Below are 15,324 nucleotides of genomic sequence, written 5' to 3' on the forward strand. Positions count from 1 at the left end.
TCACTATGCAGCCAGGTGTTTAATTTATGCAAAACACTTCTCCAGTCTTCTCGGTGGATCGATTTCCCAGACAAAAAAATTGCTCTTCAGCATCCTCTTCAGTGTACAAAGAAAATAAATAGGTCGTATGTCAAATAGTGTATTTAATTTGATATTGTGCACACACTTCTGATTTCTTGTGCATTCGTTATGTATTCATATACGCTACATGAACCACATCAATTGAGATTGCATTTCTTTTTATGACTATTTTCATTATATTAATTACGAAATCTTTAATACGATCACTTTTGTTGACATGACTAAACGGAGTGTTTCATTCAAAGTCGACCCCTAAACGAGCCAGATAATTGTAAACAGTGTAGTTTGTTCACCTGTTTCACGCATTCTCAGGTGTCGGGTACAGACCGGGTGGCTCTAGTCGACGGAAGTCTCGCCAGGACTGCGGATTATGGGAAGAAGTGCTGGAGGTGGCCATAGCGAGCGACACGCTGGTGACGCAAGGGACAGGCTGGCGGTCCGATAGCGGAAGTCTCAGCAGATGCGCAGTGCACGGGAAGCGACGCGGATGTGGGACGGAGTACAGGCCGTGTGGCTCTCTTCCGTGTAATTTTATCATAACAGCTGTACCATGGGCATGAGTCGCAGTGGATTTCCAAGTGCCGCTCTTCCGGATTTTGCTCACTAAGAGGACCAGGCATTTTGTGCCAAGGGTAGGTACCAGGCGCGCAACACCCATTGGGCTTAAGCCCCCCCACCACCCCACACGTCGTGTGTGTCAGCCCGGCTGAGACAGCTTCCCGGGCACACACACAGCCGCACCCTCATTAACAAGCAAATGGTCTTCACAGGTCTTTAAAAGACCAGTTGTTTGTTAATGAGGCTTTGTTGTTTTTCACCCTTCTTAGAGCCCCTGCATCTTCACTCTGAATATTGCTGGAAGATTCAGCCCCCCTCCCACCCCCCGAAATTTAATAGTAGCACCCCCCAAAATTAGGCTCTAGTCGCCCCTCTGGAAGGTACCTCTGTCAGTGTTCAAATAATGCGATCTACGCACTGATGAGCCTCAATCTCATGACCCCCGCCCCGCTGTGTGGTAACCCAACGCAGTTGTGTTTTGCTTCCTGCATAGCATTGAGCTGAGATGTCAGTTCCGATGCCAGGTTCACGACCAGCGTCTATCCCGAGCCCAAGATCGACAAAATGTCGGTATTGCGACAAAAATAAACTTTTAACATAACTTGTCCATTGCTCAAATCTAACTGCTGTAGTTTTAGTATGACAGTACCATATTTTATGCGAATCGTTAACTAATTTCAGTCAGTCATAGCATCGTCTCACTTTTCAGAATCTTAATAAGTTAAGAATAAACTATTACTTTTCGTTGATCGTTTTTTTTCTTACATCAGATATAGTCAAATGATTAACCTCATACATAACAACAGGTCAGCATGATACCCTTATCCAGCATTTACAGTGCACCAACCAGCCTTTTATTTCTTTTATTTTATTTTGGCAGTTCTTTCAAACATTTGCCACAATCTAGCAGCCAACATGTCGAGCGACTGGCTTGGGAAACAAAAACTATTGTTTCCTTCGCTCAAAAGGCATTCTAAAGACCATGCCGCACTAAGTGATTTCTCCCTTAAATCACAACTCCCTCTAGCTTAGCTATAAAATAGCCAAAAAACATGATTTGACAACTGTCTTCTCTTCTTGAGGATAATGGTCTTTCAAACCAGAGCAATCTGGTTTCTGACTCCTCCATAACACAGAACTTGCTTTACATGTACATGTTTGTATTTGAATAGCGCAAACCTAGCTCAAGAGCAGCAGAACATTCCTACAACTGTTGGGGGAAATACAAGGGGGCAGTGCTCCTTGTAACAATGTGTCATCAGCATTTTTTCTGAATTGTAGGAGAATGACGATTCTTATAGGTTAACTGAATAAAGAATCGAGATTTCATTAAAAACAAGGCGGCTAGCCTTTTGCATTAACTTTTATTTACTCATTCTTTTTCACATTGTGATGTTTTAATTTTCTATTTGGGAAGCGTTTAATGGTTTGCTGCTCAGAAGTAGTAAATAAAAGTTGATGCATAATGCTATCCTCCTGTCTTGACATAAAATTGGTGCTGATATGATACTGATAGGAATACCGTTTCACATCCCGGGAGCATGAACAGAAATGGCTATTTTTCTGTTGATTCCTTCTGGAAGTGTATTATCTCCGATATCCAGGCTCCTGGTCTGGCTTTGGATTCAGCATGTTGCTAGTTTGTTTGCCATGTAAAATGGGGTCTTATTGTTGAAGTGATGCAGCTCATTTTAAATACTATCTGGGCTGGAAACGTGAGCCGGTGTAGGCCTTTTAATACGGGTGTGGTCGACATTATTTATGCTCTTGTTTAGCCATTTTGCTGCCTGTATTTGTGCTACGTAGTTTTGGGCATGTCACTGAGCAGAATGTTGCTTCCATCCAGATGGGAGAGGATTAAAGATTGTATGTTTACTCTGAAGTCATCTTCCTGGAGTTATGGCTTCAATGTGTTCAAGTGGGAAACTTGATACTAAGCTGTCTGTCTTCCTTGCAATATGTTGCTTCAATGAGGGGTCTGTGCTGAGACTGAATCCCAGAGAACGTGTATGGTCTCTTAGCTGACTGGGAAGCCTAGTAGGTTTAAGTTGGAGAGCAAGGCTTGAATCTGGCGGTCATTGTTTCTGTTGGAGAACAGGAGGAATTTGGACTTTGTTGAGTTTAGCTTCTGGAAGTTATTTGACTGACATCCAAGATTGGATGATTTCAATGCAGGAGAAGAGACACTGTATGTCACCGAGTGAGGATAGTTTAGGTTGAGTTTGGTATCATTTGCATATTGCTGGATCTTGATATTGCTGTCTGTCAGAATGAATCAGAGATTCAATGTAGAGGTGAATTATGAATGGGGGGAAGGAAGGGGGCCTAGGGTACTCCACATTAGATGAGAAGTGTCTGTGATCTTGTGGAACCTATTGCACGAGCTAGTACCAGTTGGTGAGGTAGGATGTCAACAAATTGAAGATAGTACTTGCTTTTATGACGTTGATCAGAGCTGGATAGTTGACTTTGTTGTAGGCTGCAGAGAGATCGAGCAGGTATAAAAACCAGAGATCTTTCCATTCCTTGAGGAGGAGGAGGACTTTGTCCACTACTTGTTTCACTAATCTTGAATTCATGATCTTTTACTGCTGAACCCATTTTAGTGGAACATTTTCTGAATACTTATTTACCACTTGTTTATTTGCAATACTTGCTACTTGGACTTTTTTTCACGAGAATAGCAGGTTAGAAACTCTGGCTGGTCTACCCGTGGAACAGATAGCCCCTCTATCACACAATAATGATATGGAATGGCCACTCACTACTTATGTAAATGAGTTATTCTGGTCTGCCTCTAGAACTGCACAAAGCATACAGTCCTACTCTCTTCTGAGGCACTGCCATTGTGTCTGACTCACTTTTTGTGGAATCTCCAAGAGTAGATACATATTGTGGAAACGAATCACTAATAACGCATGGTTTCACTTGCTGAAATTGATCAAAATTCTGTGGACATCCTGCTGTGCTATTCTGCATTTGAGGTCGCAGAACTGAAGCTGAAGGCAAAGTCCCACTAAATAACCTCCTATTCTGCACAGGTGTCAGCCGGATTGGGACCATTGACTTACTCGTCTGTCTATGCCATGGGAATCATATACTGTTTCATAAGGATCATTTGATGCTTTGTTTATGTCCCATTAGCATGCTTTGTATTAAATGTGCAACTTATTTTCCAATATCCTTCTGTACTATTGTTAGCATTGTTAAACTTCTGCCTTTGCCGCAAGATCTATTTCCCCTTCTTCTCGAAAGACCTTGAAAATACGCACCATTTCTCTGCGGAACAAATTCTTATCTCCTTACTGAAATAATTTAGTCTGTGCCATCATCAATTTCTCTGTAGAGCCACGGTAACCACTGCAGTATGTCGTATCTGCCAATATTCCATCTGGCTACATTACTTGCCAACACATTACACTTTGGTGAAGCTGCAAACTCAACTCCAGACGCAAACCCAACACAAAAGCCCAAACAAATCCCAAAGCGATACAAAAGAGGATGATGGACGGAGCGTTGGAACAAATCAAACACTCACCCCCAGTCAACTGATCTGGGTTTAATCCATCACCATTCTTTAGTTCACTCAGCCACCCCAGTTCAGACATGGCTATATGCAAATCAGTCTGACCCTGTGCCTTATGGGAACAGTCCAACCCGAACTGCCAAGCCATGTCTTCCTTGGACCGGAAACAAGCATCCTGGGACCGGTTTCGGATTCATAATCCTCATCAGCCAGGCTATCTTGAATCCAGTGGCCAAGTGAACAAGGGACTCACGTCTGAGCATACCCTGCCACACTTAGGGCGAACAAAGCGATACAAAAGAGGATGATGGTCGGAGCGTTTGAACAAATCAAACACTCACCCCCAGTCAACTGATCTGGGTTTAATCCATCACCATTCTTTAGTTCACTCAGCCACCCCAGTTCAGACATGGCTATATGCAAATCAGTCTGACCCTGTGCCTTATGGGAACAGTCCAGCCCGAACTGCCAAGCGATGTCTTCCCTGGACCGGAAACAAGCATCCTGGGACCGGTTTGGGATTCATAATCCTCATCAGCCAGGCTATCTTGAATCCAGTGGCCAAGTGAACAAGGGACTCACGTCTGAGCATACCCTGCCACACTGAGGGCGAACAAAGCGATACAAAAGAGGATGATGGACGGAGCGTTTGAACAAATCACAAAGCACCTTCTTTCATTGGATCCTAAATTCCACTATAATGTCGAAAACTCTGCATATGTGTCTCACAGTATGCATGAACCAACTCATCTTAATTTTGAGTTGCTCTCATTACCTCCTCGCCCGTCTTCCTCGCCACAGCATTAACACGTGAGCCTCCGGCTCCCACAGAAACTCCAAGCAAACTTAAGCGTTCTAGTCTCCCTCTCCCTCCTCCAAGATGGCCCCCAGTGGCTACAGCCAATCCCATAAAGGGATATAGAAAACAGCCAAACGACCTGTTTTTTGGTTTCTGCACTGCTCAGAGTGCTGTCTAAAGTCTGTTGTACAGGTGAGTGGGGGCTGGGGTCTTGCTGGAGCAAACCCTTATGGCCTTCGGTATCTAGAAGGGGGGGAAGTAGTGTTGTGTATTTTTTCTTGTTTTTTTTTTTAATGTATTGAAATTTTCCCCCCTTTCTTCTGCATGCGCGCTCCGTGTCCTGCTGTAGCGGACTTTGGGAGTGTGTGTGCGTGCTGGGTCGCTTTGGGCCTCGCTCCGTGTAAAGCGCCTGGGGGTCCTGCTGAGCCGGATCGTTTACTGGGGCGGCTCTTTTCCTGTCCGCGCGTCCTGCTTAGCGGACGTGGCGCGGCCGGGTGCGCTTTCTTGTGGGAGCCGGAGGCTCCCGGTGGCACACGCTTACCTTTCTGCCGCCTCTATTGTTTGAGGGCTGCGGTAGGCGCGTCTTGGGTTCTCGGCTGTTCTCTGACAACGGTGGATTCCGGGCATTATTACTGTGTGCGCGCGGGACTTCCTACCCTTTTATGCTCTTTGTGGGCATGCAGTGGGAGGTTTATGTTGGTTGCCTTGCAACCTTCTGCACTTTTTTTTTACCGGGCGTGTGTTTCAGTGTATATTGCCTGTGTTTTTCACTCGTGGGTGGCTATCATGGAGAGTGGTTCTTCCGATTTGCCTGCTCCTGGTTCCTTGGATGTGCATTCTGGTTCCGGGGTGACGATTCCTTCTATGGAATTGTTGCAGAAAATGATTAATTCTGCAGTGGCTGCTGCTTTGCAGGATCAGGTGCCGGTTCCTCCTGATAAAAGGGCGAGGAATAATAACGCTCCTGCTCTTGACTCTGAGACGGAGGAGGATGTTGACATCAAGGGACGTTTTGTGCAGGGTGCCGACCTTAACTTGGTGCTTGGTCACATTCGCATGAATTTGGTGTTTCCTGATTCTGTTGTCCCTCTTGAGGATGATTTGTTCTCTCAATATCAGCGTCCTGAGCCTGAATCTTTACCCCTTCATTCTTCTGTGTTGAAGGTTTTGGAAACGGAGTGGAAGGATGTGGACAAGGGCTCTTTTCCGCGTTTTTTGAATAAACGCTATCCTCTGCAGAATTTTCCAGTGAAGTTTCCTTCCTCCGTTAAGGTGGATTCATTGATGGCCAGTATGTCCTCTCATGGAACTGTTGTTTCTGAGGATTCCTCTCCTGCTGACCCTGTGGATCGTAAGGTGGATGGTGAGGTGGAGCGCACTTTTGCAGCGACTAATTTTTCCATCCGGGCTGCGGCCTATTCTTCTTACGCAATCCAGTCTTTGCTTAAGGGTTTTCAGTCTTTGGCTGAATTATTGGACCAGGGTGAAGATGTTTCTTCTACTCTGGCGATGATGGAATAACAGGTTAGGCTGCTTTCTGATGTTTCTTTTGATTCTTTGGGGGCGGCTGCTTCTGCTGCTGGGTCTTCTATCGCTCCGAGACGGCAGTTGTGGCTCCGCTCCTGGAAAGCTGATGCTACGCAGAAGGGTCTGCAGATGAAGATCCCTTTTTCTGGTGTAAGCTGTTTGGTTCCCCATTGGAGGATATGGTAAAGAAGACGGCGGAGGACCGTAAGCTGCTTGCTCCTGACCGTACTGGACGCTTCCATGCTTTTGGTTCCCAGAGGGCTTTTGGTCCTTCACGGAGGGGCCGTGCTGGTCAGCCCTTTCGTGGGAGGGGGCGTGGCCGGGGTGCTCCTTCCTTTGACAAGTCCTGGTTCTCCAGTGCTTCTGCCTCCTCCCCTCCGGCTTCAAAATCATGACTGGATCGTCCGGTTGGGGGTCGCCTCGCTTTCTTCCAGGACTCTTGGCGCGAGACTGTGTCAGATCAGTGGGTGCTTCGGGTGGTTTCCGAGGGTTTGCATCTTGGGTGTACCCAGACTCCCCCAGACTGTTTCAGATCCACTACTTGTCCCGGGGATGCTCTGAAGTGGGTGGCGCTTTTGGATGGCATCGAATCCCTTATTGTGAAAAATGCGGTGATTCCCATGCCCGATGATCAGTTGGGGTTGGGTGTTTATTCCATTATCTTCATGGTGTCCAAACGCACAGGGGATCTCAGACCTGTGATGGATTTGAAGTGGGTGAATGCTTTCGTTCCTTATCAAAAATTCAAAATGGTTTCGCTCCATGTGATCCTTCCTCTGGTGTCTCAAGGGGATTTTCTGGCCTCAATAGACTTGAAGGATGCTTATCTACATGTGCCTGTTCACCTCGACTCTCAGAGGTTTCTGCGGTTCTGCGTCCTGGGTCGACACTATCAGTTCCAGGTACTGCCTTTTGGCCTCTGCTCTTCGCCCAGGGCTTTTACTACGGTTCTGGCTCCTCTTATTGGCCATTTACATGGGGAGGGCATTAGTGTTTTTCCTTATCTGGACGATATTTTGATTTCTGCTTCTTCTCTTTCTAAGGCGGAGTTGCGTGTCCGGAGGGTGTGCCATGTCCTGGAGCATCACGGATTCCTGGTGAATGTTCCGAAGTTCTCCCTGGTTCCTGCGCAGGAATTGACTTACGTTGGGGCTCTTTTCAAGACTCAGTTGGGGATGGTGTTCCTGCCCCCTGCTCGGATTCTGTCCCTGATGTCTGCTGTTCGTTCCCTATTGTTGGGGCCTACTCATCCTGTGAGCCTGTGGTTGAGAGTACAGGGTCTGTTGTCGGCGTCTTTGTTGACGGTGCCGTGGGCTCTGCCTTCACATGTATCCTGTGGTGTCTCACATTTTGTTGCATTAGGTCCCCTGTTCCCTAGATATGGATGTTTTGATCCCTGCGTCCTCCGAGGTTCGGGTGGTCCTGGGTTGGTGGTTGGACGAGGTTCATCTGTCTCGGGGTCACCCATTTCTGGTTAGTCCAACTCGGGTTCTCACTACAGATGCCAGCCTGCTGGGATGGGTTGCTACTCTGAGGGATTCATCGACCCAGGGGGTTTGGTCTCAGTCTGTGATGTCATGTTCTTCCAACTACAAGGAACTGAAGGCTGTTCTGTTGGGTTTGTTGGCCTTCGCGGATCTTCTTCGGGGTCACTATATGCAGGTCCGAACGGACAATCAAGTTGTGATGTCTTATGTCAACCGTCAGGGGGGTTGCCAGGTTCTTTCCCTCAGTTGCCTCAGTCGTCGGATTTGTTCTTGGGCAGAGTTGCACCTGGCGTCCCTGTCTGCGATTTACCTGCCTGGTCGGGAGAACACTGTGGAGAACTGTCTTTGCCGTGTGTTTCCATTCATGGGTCTTTGTCCCTGACACCCTTGATGTTCGGGAAGTTGAGGAGGATGTTTGGGTCTCCGATTGTAGACCTCTTTGCTTCCCAATCGAATGCCAAGATCCGCTGCTTTTGCACGATTATGCCTTGCCGGGATGCTTGGAGGGTGGATGCTCTGTCTTTCCTTTGGCCGAGGGGCCTGTTGTATGCTTTTCCTCCTGTTCCCCTGATTCCGGCTGTCTTGCAGAAGATCAAGAGGGAGGGGTCATTTGTCCTTCTGATTGTTCCGGGGTGGTGCCGTTGTCCTTGGTATCCCCTCTTGTTGGAATTGGCTGTGACACCGGGGTGGGCCTTGCCGTTTGTGCCTTACACTCTGTTGGGCCCTCTACCTCCTCTGCCTGTGTTCTGATCCCTGGGTCTGCAGGCCTGGTTCTTGAGAGGGATTCGCTGATCTGTGGGGGTTGTTTGTTGACTGTTGCTGGGGTTATCCAGCAGTCCAGGAGGCCTTCTATGCTGAAATCCTATGCTAAGCATTAGGATAATTTTGCTTCTTGGTGTGTTCGTCGCGGACTGTCGGTGGCTTCTTTGGACCCTGCTCGCATTCTTGATTTTTTGAATGATGGGTTTGAATTGGGTTTGGGCGTTTCTACGCTTCGTGCACAGTGGGCCGCCATTCGGGCATTTCATGTCCTTCCTTTGGTTTCGGTGGCTCCTTTGGTGGCACGGCTTTTTAAGTCTGTCTTTCCAGCGTCCCCGTCCTATCCTGTGTCCTCCTCCTTGGGACCTTCCCTTGGTCTTACGTTCCTTGCAATTGGCTCCTTTCGAGCATTTGGAGTCGGTTGACTTGAAGTTTTTGATGCTCAAGGTCGTATTTCTTGTGGCTATTGCTTCTGCCAGGCGTATTGGGGAGTTGGGGGCTTTCCTGCGGTCTGCTCCATTTTTGGTTATTTTGTTGGATCGGGTGGTCTTGCGCCCTCATCCTACGTTTGTGCCTAAGGTTGATTCATATTTTCATCGGTCTGCTGAGGTGGTCCTTCCTGTTCTTTGTCCTGATCCCTCCTCGGCTGAGGAGTGTCTTTTGCATCTGTTGGATGTTCGGCGTGCCTTGTTGGTATATTTGTCTCGCACGTCTTCCTTCTGTAGGGTGGACAATTTATTTGTCAATTTTGGTTTGTCCCGTCAGGGCTTGTAACCTTCCCTTTCCACGGTCAGCCATTGGATTAAGGAGACTATTTTGTTGGCATATGGTTCTGTTTCCGAGGTTCCTTCCCTTCCTATTCTGGGCTGTTCCACCAGGTCTGTGGCTGTCTCTTGGGCGGCGTTTAAAGGGGTCTCCATGGAGGATGTTTGCCGGGCTGCCACTTGGTCATCCCCTCATACCTTCATGTCCCATTACCGCCTTCAGGTTGGGGGTGGGGGCTCTGTTTCCTTTGCCTCTTCTGTGCTGACTGCTGGTGTCTCTTGAGGGGCTTTCTTTTGTTTGTCTGCCTCTTGTTTAATAAACATATGGTTTTGCTGCTTTCATATTGTGAGCTGTTTTTCCTTGCATGAAGCTGCTATGCTTTGGTACCGGCTCACGTGTTAATACTGTGGCGAGGAAGACGGACGAGGAGGTAATGCCCCGGTTACTTACCGGTAATCTTCATTACTCCGAGTCCTTGTCTTCCTCGCCACAGTATAGTTTCCCTTCCCTCCCGGCCCTGTTGGTGGCTTCATGTCTGCGGCTTGGTTTTTCAGGTCGTTTGGCTGTTTTCTATATCCCTTTATGGGATTGGCTGTAGCCACTGGGGGCCATCTGGGAGGAGGGAGAGGGAGACTAGAACGCTAAAGTTTGCTTGGAGTTTCTGTGGGAGCCGGAGGCTCACGTGTTAATACTGTGGCGAGGAAGACAAGGACTCGGAGTAATGAAGATTACCGGTAAGTAACCGGGGCATTATCTTTGACAAATGAACCTGTTTTCTGGAACCTTTGTGTTGAAATTCTTAACAGCTGCTGTATACTTTTCCATCAGCAAAGATGAAGGCTCATAAGTCATTGCATTCAAATCCACCCACAGTACTTTAGATAGTGTAACAATTTTTTTTACCTTTGCGTTCCATTTTTCAGGATCTTTCATTAGCTTTGGAAAATCTTTTGTAAAGGTCCATAGGTCATTCCTGCTCAGATGCACACAAACATAAACTGGACCAAGGCTTCGTGGTGCTTGTCTCGGTGTAAATTTTCCTACAACAACATCACATTCAGAATCACTTATGGCTTTTTTAATTTCACCTTTCAGCTAATTGTTCTGATTGTTCAATCCAATCTCATTAAGATTTCCACATTCTCCCAATCTCTGATTAATTCTATAATTTTTTTTTAAAAAGCTACATTTTACAATGGTTCTTTTCTTAATTCAGATTTTGTCATTTTTATTTTGTGAGGCTTACAAATTAAATGTTCTTTTCATTCATAACCACTCTCAATTCTTTAGCCACACTTTCTTATTTTTCATACACACCACAAGATCTCTTCCCTGATGCCAAATTCTAAAAAAAACTAGCTCATCAAAAGTGAATTTACTTATCTTGTAATTATCAAGATCACATTCAGCAAATTGTTTTATAATCACTTGACTCGCTGGACCACCATTCTGAGCCACTGCTTTCATACTCTTCGATATTACATCAACTTTCAAATCTCCTTCTTTCTCACTCGTTTCGCTCAACTCAGATTTTTCAGCTTCAATATAAGACCGCAGTCTTGACAGCAAAACACCCAACAGTTCATACTTTTCATCAGAATCGTTTTTATAATTCTCCTCAATTTTCTTTTTCTTTTCTGTAATTGTTTATTTGGTCTGCAGTAATCCAAGGAAATGCACCAACAGTTTCAAGCACTTCTCTACACCACACCTTTTCCCTCATACACAACTAGCATTCATCTAATCTTGTACAGCCTTACCAACCTCGCTTCTGTCCAACTCAGTGCTTTAGTTAAAACAGTATTTGAATTCTCATACTTACAATGGGATAAGACACAGTTCATATTGGCAGGTACAATAAAACATACTGGCAATTCGGCAGCTATGCTGTGGGAAACTGTCTATCCCTTCCTTTACCAAGGTGTCCTTCATCTTGCGAGTCTAGGTAAGTCCCCCTAGGGTTAGAATGTCTGTGCAGCTCAAATCCATGCTTAGATGCAGATTACCCCAGTTTATTACAGTCCCCCCCCAATGCAGTCTTGCCACAGTGCTGGTTCCTCTGTTCTCTGTGTAGCCGGTAGGGATTCATCAACATGCGTTTCTATTCTCTCCTGCTTTTGGCAGGAGGTGTGCTGGTTGCAGAAGCAACCCTCAGTCCAAGCAGGTGCAGGCAGGCAAGAGCTGCTGCCTGAAGTCTTTAGCAAAATATTGGCACTGGGCATTGGTGGGCCTCATGGCAGGCCTTAGATCCTTTTCTGGGTCGCAGAGTGATCCATTGCAGGTGTGCTGCCATATGGACAGGGCCATAGCGCCACAATGGCAGCCTTCATGCAAAGCAACACAATCATGCTTATGTGTTTCACAAAAGCGCAGGGCAGCCAAAGGGAAAGGTTACATTAGGAACATAGTTCCTCTTTAAAAAGATATGAAGTATAAGAGCTTGCAAAATCAGGATAAAAACCCCTAATTGCATTGGCTTTACCTTTCAATGTTTGATTCCGCCACGGAATTGCATCGCTCCTGGGAGTAGCCATTGTCTCCTGCGGTCAACAACGATTAATTATATGCCTACTTAAGGTCACAGAACAATGCATTGAGCTGTTTGGAGTTGACGTTTAAGGCTGAATGAACTTAGAGTTGTAAATGAAATAAATTCATTAGTTTGTCTTGTATAAAAAAGGCCTCTAACATCCAGAACAAGACTCTTTGTTATAATGTTTGCTATGTATGATTTAGATGCAAAGTGAATTTATTTAAATATTTTGTAAGTTTATCTTCTTAAGCATTTGACTCCACTGGGTAACAACCAAAAGCTTGCATGAGGCTCGAGATCCAGCTGACTTTGTCTTCTGTGCCTGAATGAGTTGGAGTTTGATAGGAAGTATTACAGCTCGGGTAATGTCGGGAACATCCCTCTGTGAAAAGAGGTGTGTACATTACAAAATCAATGGGAATTGGATGGCAAATTCAACATCCGTTACCTCCACCCCACGAATATTTACATTAAGTTAATTTGTTTAGGTTTAACATGTAAATGCTCTTGTGCCATTTATGGAAACATCAATACATCTATACCGAGTTTATTAATACAGAAAAAGAGTCAAAGGCTATTCCCTACAGCTATTGGTTAATTTCTGTGTCATTCTTATTTTACATCAGCCTACAGGACAGCATAAATAGGGTGGAAAATTGATTTACCCTCTTCAGTCACTGGCTCTTTTTGCCAGCATCTTTCATTTCTTGGTAAAGGTCATAGGAAAGGTGTTTGGTATCTTGCTATCCAAGCATTGTGAATAATGGCATTTTGACTAGCTAGACGGGATTCCGAGAACATAGGAGTTATGCTCCAGCTCCGATAAGTAGTGTCCTCCCCAGCCTGGATGCTCTTAAATTAAAACTCCACACACAGAGCTTAGTATTACAGGTCTTCATTTCTCGGCATGTAACTGAAAACTTAACGTTCTAAACATGAACCCTCTTCATTACACCCAAACATTTACTCCATATTTCTATGGAGATTATCGGGAAGCAAAAGGGTGCCATATTCACTAACTCAAAAGATACTACATCTCCCCTTTTGTTAAGTGCTGTTTCCAGGATTGATGTGCAATAATTTCATTTATCATCAACATATCACTATCTTTGCTCGTTTTAGCAATGATTTGTTCTAATGAAATAGAGGCAGGTGTATTGGATCTCACAATGAAGTTAATGTAGGCCTCAGCTGCTTTGGACTGGGTGCCAGGGCACTGTACTGACATATATGAAAAGTAGTCAGCAGGGTTTTGATCTTCTCCTGGTCAATGCACAATAGTGTAGTCCTATTCCTATATTCGCACACCCCAACATGCTCACCTGGACTTGCACCATTCATGCCATGGTCCAGTCCTTGCGATGTGCTTGCTTCTTGGTCGTTCTGGGCAATCTGAATGGGTAGAGCTTCTTTTTGCGTGGCCATTGGTGCGTTTCGACTCTTGAATGACTTTCGAGCTGTGCAGGATGTACTGTTCCCATGATGACCAGGGTCAAGACGGATTTGCATATGGCTGGGTCTGAACTGGGATTGCGAAGTAAGCTAAAGAACGATGATGGTTTTAACCCATATCTGTGACTGGGAGTGAGTGTCTGAAAAATTCTGCGCTCCGTCCATCATCTCCTTGTGTTTGCTTTGTTCTCTCCAAGTTGGCAGGGTATGCCCACACATGGGTCCCTTGCTCACTTTGCCACTGGATTCAAGCTAGCCTGGCTGCCCCGAAACCAGTCCAAGGATGCTTGTTTTCAAGTCTGAGAGGACCTGCCCTGGCAGTTCGGGCTGGACTGTTCCCATGAGGAACAGGGTCAAGGCTGATTTGCATATGACTGGGTCCAAGCTGGAGTGGCATGGTGAGCAGAATAACAATGGATCAGACACAGATCTACGATTGGGGGTGAATGTTTGACAACGTTTAACATTCCCTTCATCATCTTTTTGTGTTGCATTTTCACCCTATATGGAAAGGGTATGCCCAGACGTGGGTTCCATGCTTGCTACAGGATTCAAGCTAGCCGGGCTAATGAGGGGTGATGCCCCAAAACCATTCAGAGGATGCTTGTTTTCGGGCCCAGGTACTACCTGGTCCGGCAGTTCAGGCTGGACTGTTCCCATGGGGAACATGGCCAAGGCTGATTTGCATATGGCTCAGTCTGAACGGGAATGACATGGCAGGCAATATAACGATGGATTAAACCCAGACCTGTGACTCGGGTGAATGTTTGACAATGTTTAATGTTACGTCCAAATTCTTTTTATGAAATAATAAAACAAACATGCAATACCATCAGATGAAAGAGTACAAATAATCCTCTGGATGGAGTCATGGGCAACTCCATGTATGTTTTTAGGTCTCGCCTGTCGATGCGCATGCGCATCGAGCAAGCGAGACTATAGGGGCTCATCCACACTTTATCTAACTTGCAAGGAATCGTGGCGATTCCTTGCAGTGCCCGTGACTTTTAAGCTCAATGCGCATGTGCATTGAGCTTAAAAGCGCGTGCACAGCCGCCCGCATTCCTCCGACACCTTTGAAGTGAAGCTTAGCTTCACTTCAAAGGCCCGGCTTCTTCACACCTACATGCCGCTCTGCCCCGCTCCGCCCCCTCCCCTGAGTCATCCTGCCTGCCCTCGACGTTCCCCCCGCCCCCTCCCGCCACGCAATGCCGAGAGCTTTTTTTGATTAGCAATGGCGGCTTTGCTCTTCAGTGAACTTCTCCCTCCCGCTTTGGCTTTCCACCAGCATTTGCATGCCCGCCGTGTTACGGTGAAAGGCTTGTTATTATTTCATATTGCCAATGCTTGTTTTAAGATTGCTGTGACTCTTGCTCGTTTGCTCGCACTCCCTTGTTCTCTCGTGTGTGTGTGTGTGTGTGTGTGATGCTTTTCCCCTCTGCTCCTTTCCCATGTTGCGTTGCCTCCTCCCACCCACTCCTCAGCAAACTACTTGCAGGCACTTAAACATTTTTTCTTTTGTGTATTTTTCGAAAAAAGAAATCATAGGCCCAGGTTATTTGGTCAATGTTCCAATCAGATGTTACTCAGCGAGGAGTTACTTAGCTAAAGCACTGCTTGTTTCCTATCACCCCCAGACGTCCAAAAATAACATCTCCGTCGAACAAATGTGACTTTTGAAGTCAATGGAAAGAAACAAATTGCGCGGCCGGTTTCTATAACTTGCAGACACGTCACAGCTCTCCACACACTCCGTTGAGTAGAGCCAGCAGCTTAGCTAGCGTTACCAGCTCTGTGTCTAATCCGAAGCTCCTGAACGTGTGTTTTTGGTTAGGGC

The 15,324-nt window shown here is 46.1% G+C and overlaps 1 protein-coding gene across 2 annotated transcripts in view; it reads left to right on the top strand.

Annotated features, from left to right (window-relative positions):
• The first annotated feature begins 458 nt into the window (after positions 1 to 458).
• Positions 459 to 15,324, top strand: part of NIPAL3 (NIPA like domain containing 3) — a 214,139-nt gene continuing 199,273 nt past the window's right edge. The window contains exon 1 of one of the 2 annotated variants that reach the window (XM_078681262.1): positions 459 to 713. The gene's annotated coding sequence lies outside the window, so the exon portion shown is untranslated. The remainder of the gene's footprint in view (positions 714 to 15,324) is intronic. The other variant, XM_078681263.1, reaches the window with a different exon arrangement.

This window comes from Lissotriton helveticus, chromosome 3_1 (genome assembly GCF_964261635.1).
Source record: "Lissotriton helveticus chromosome 3_1, aLisHel1.1, whole genome shotgun sequence".
NCBI lineage: Eukaryota > Metazoa > Chordata > Amphibia > Caudata > Salamandridae > Lissotriton > Lissotriton helveticus.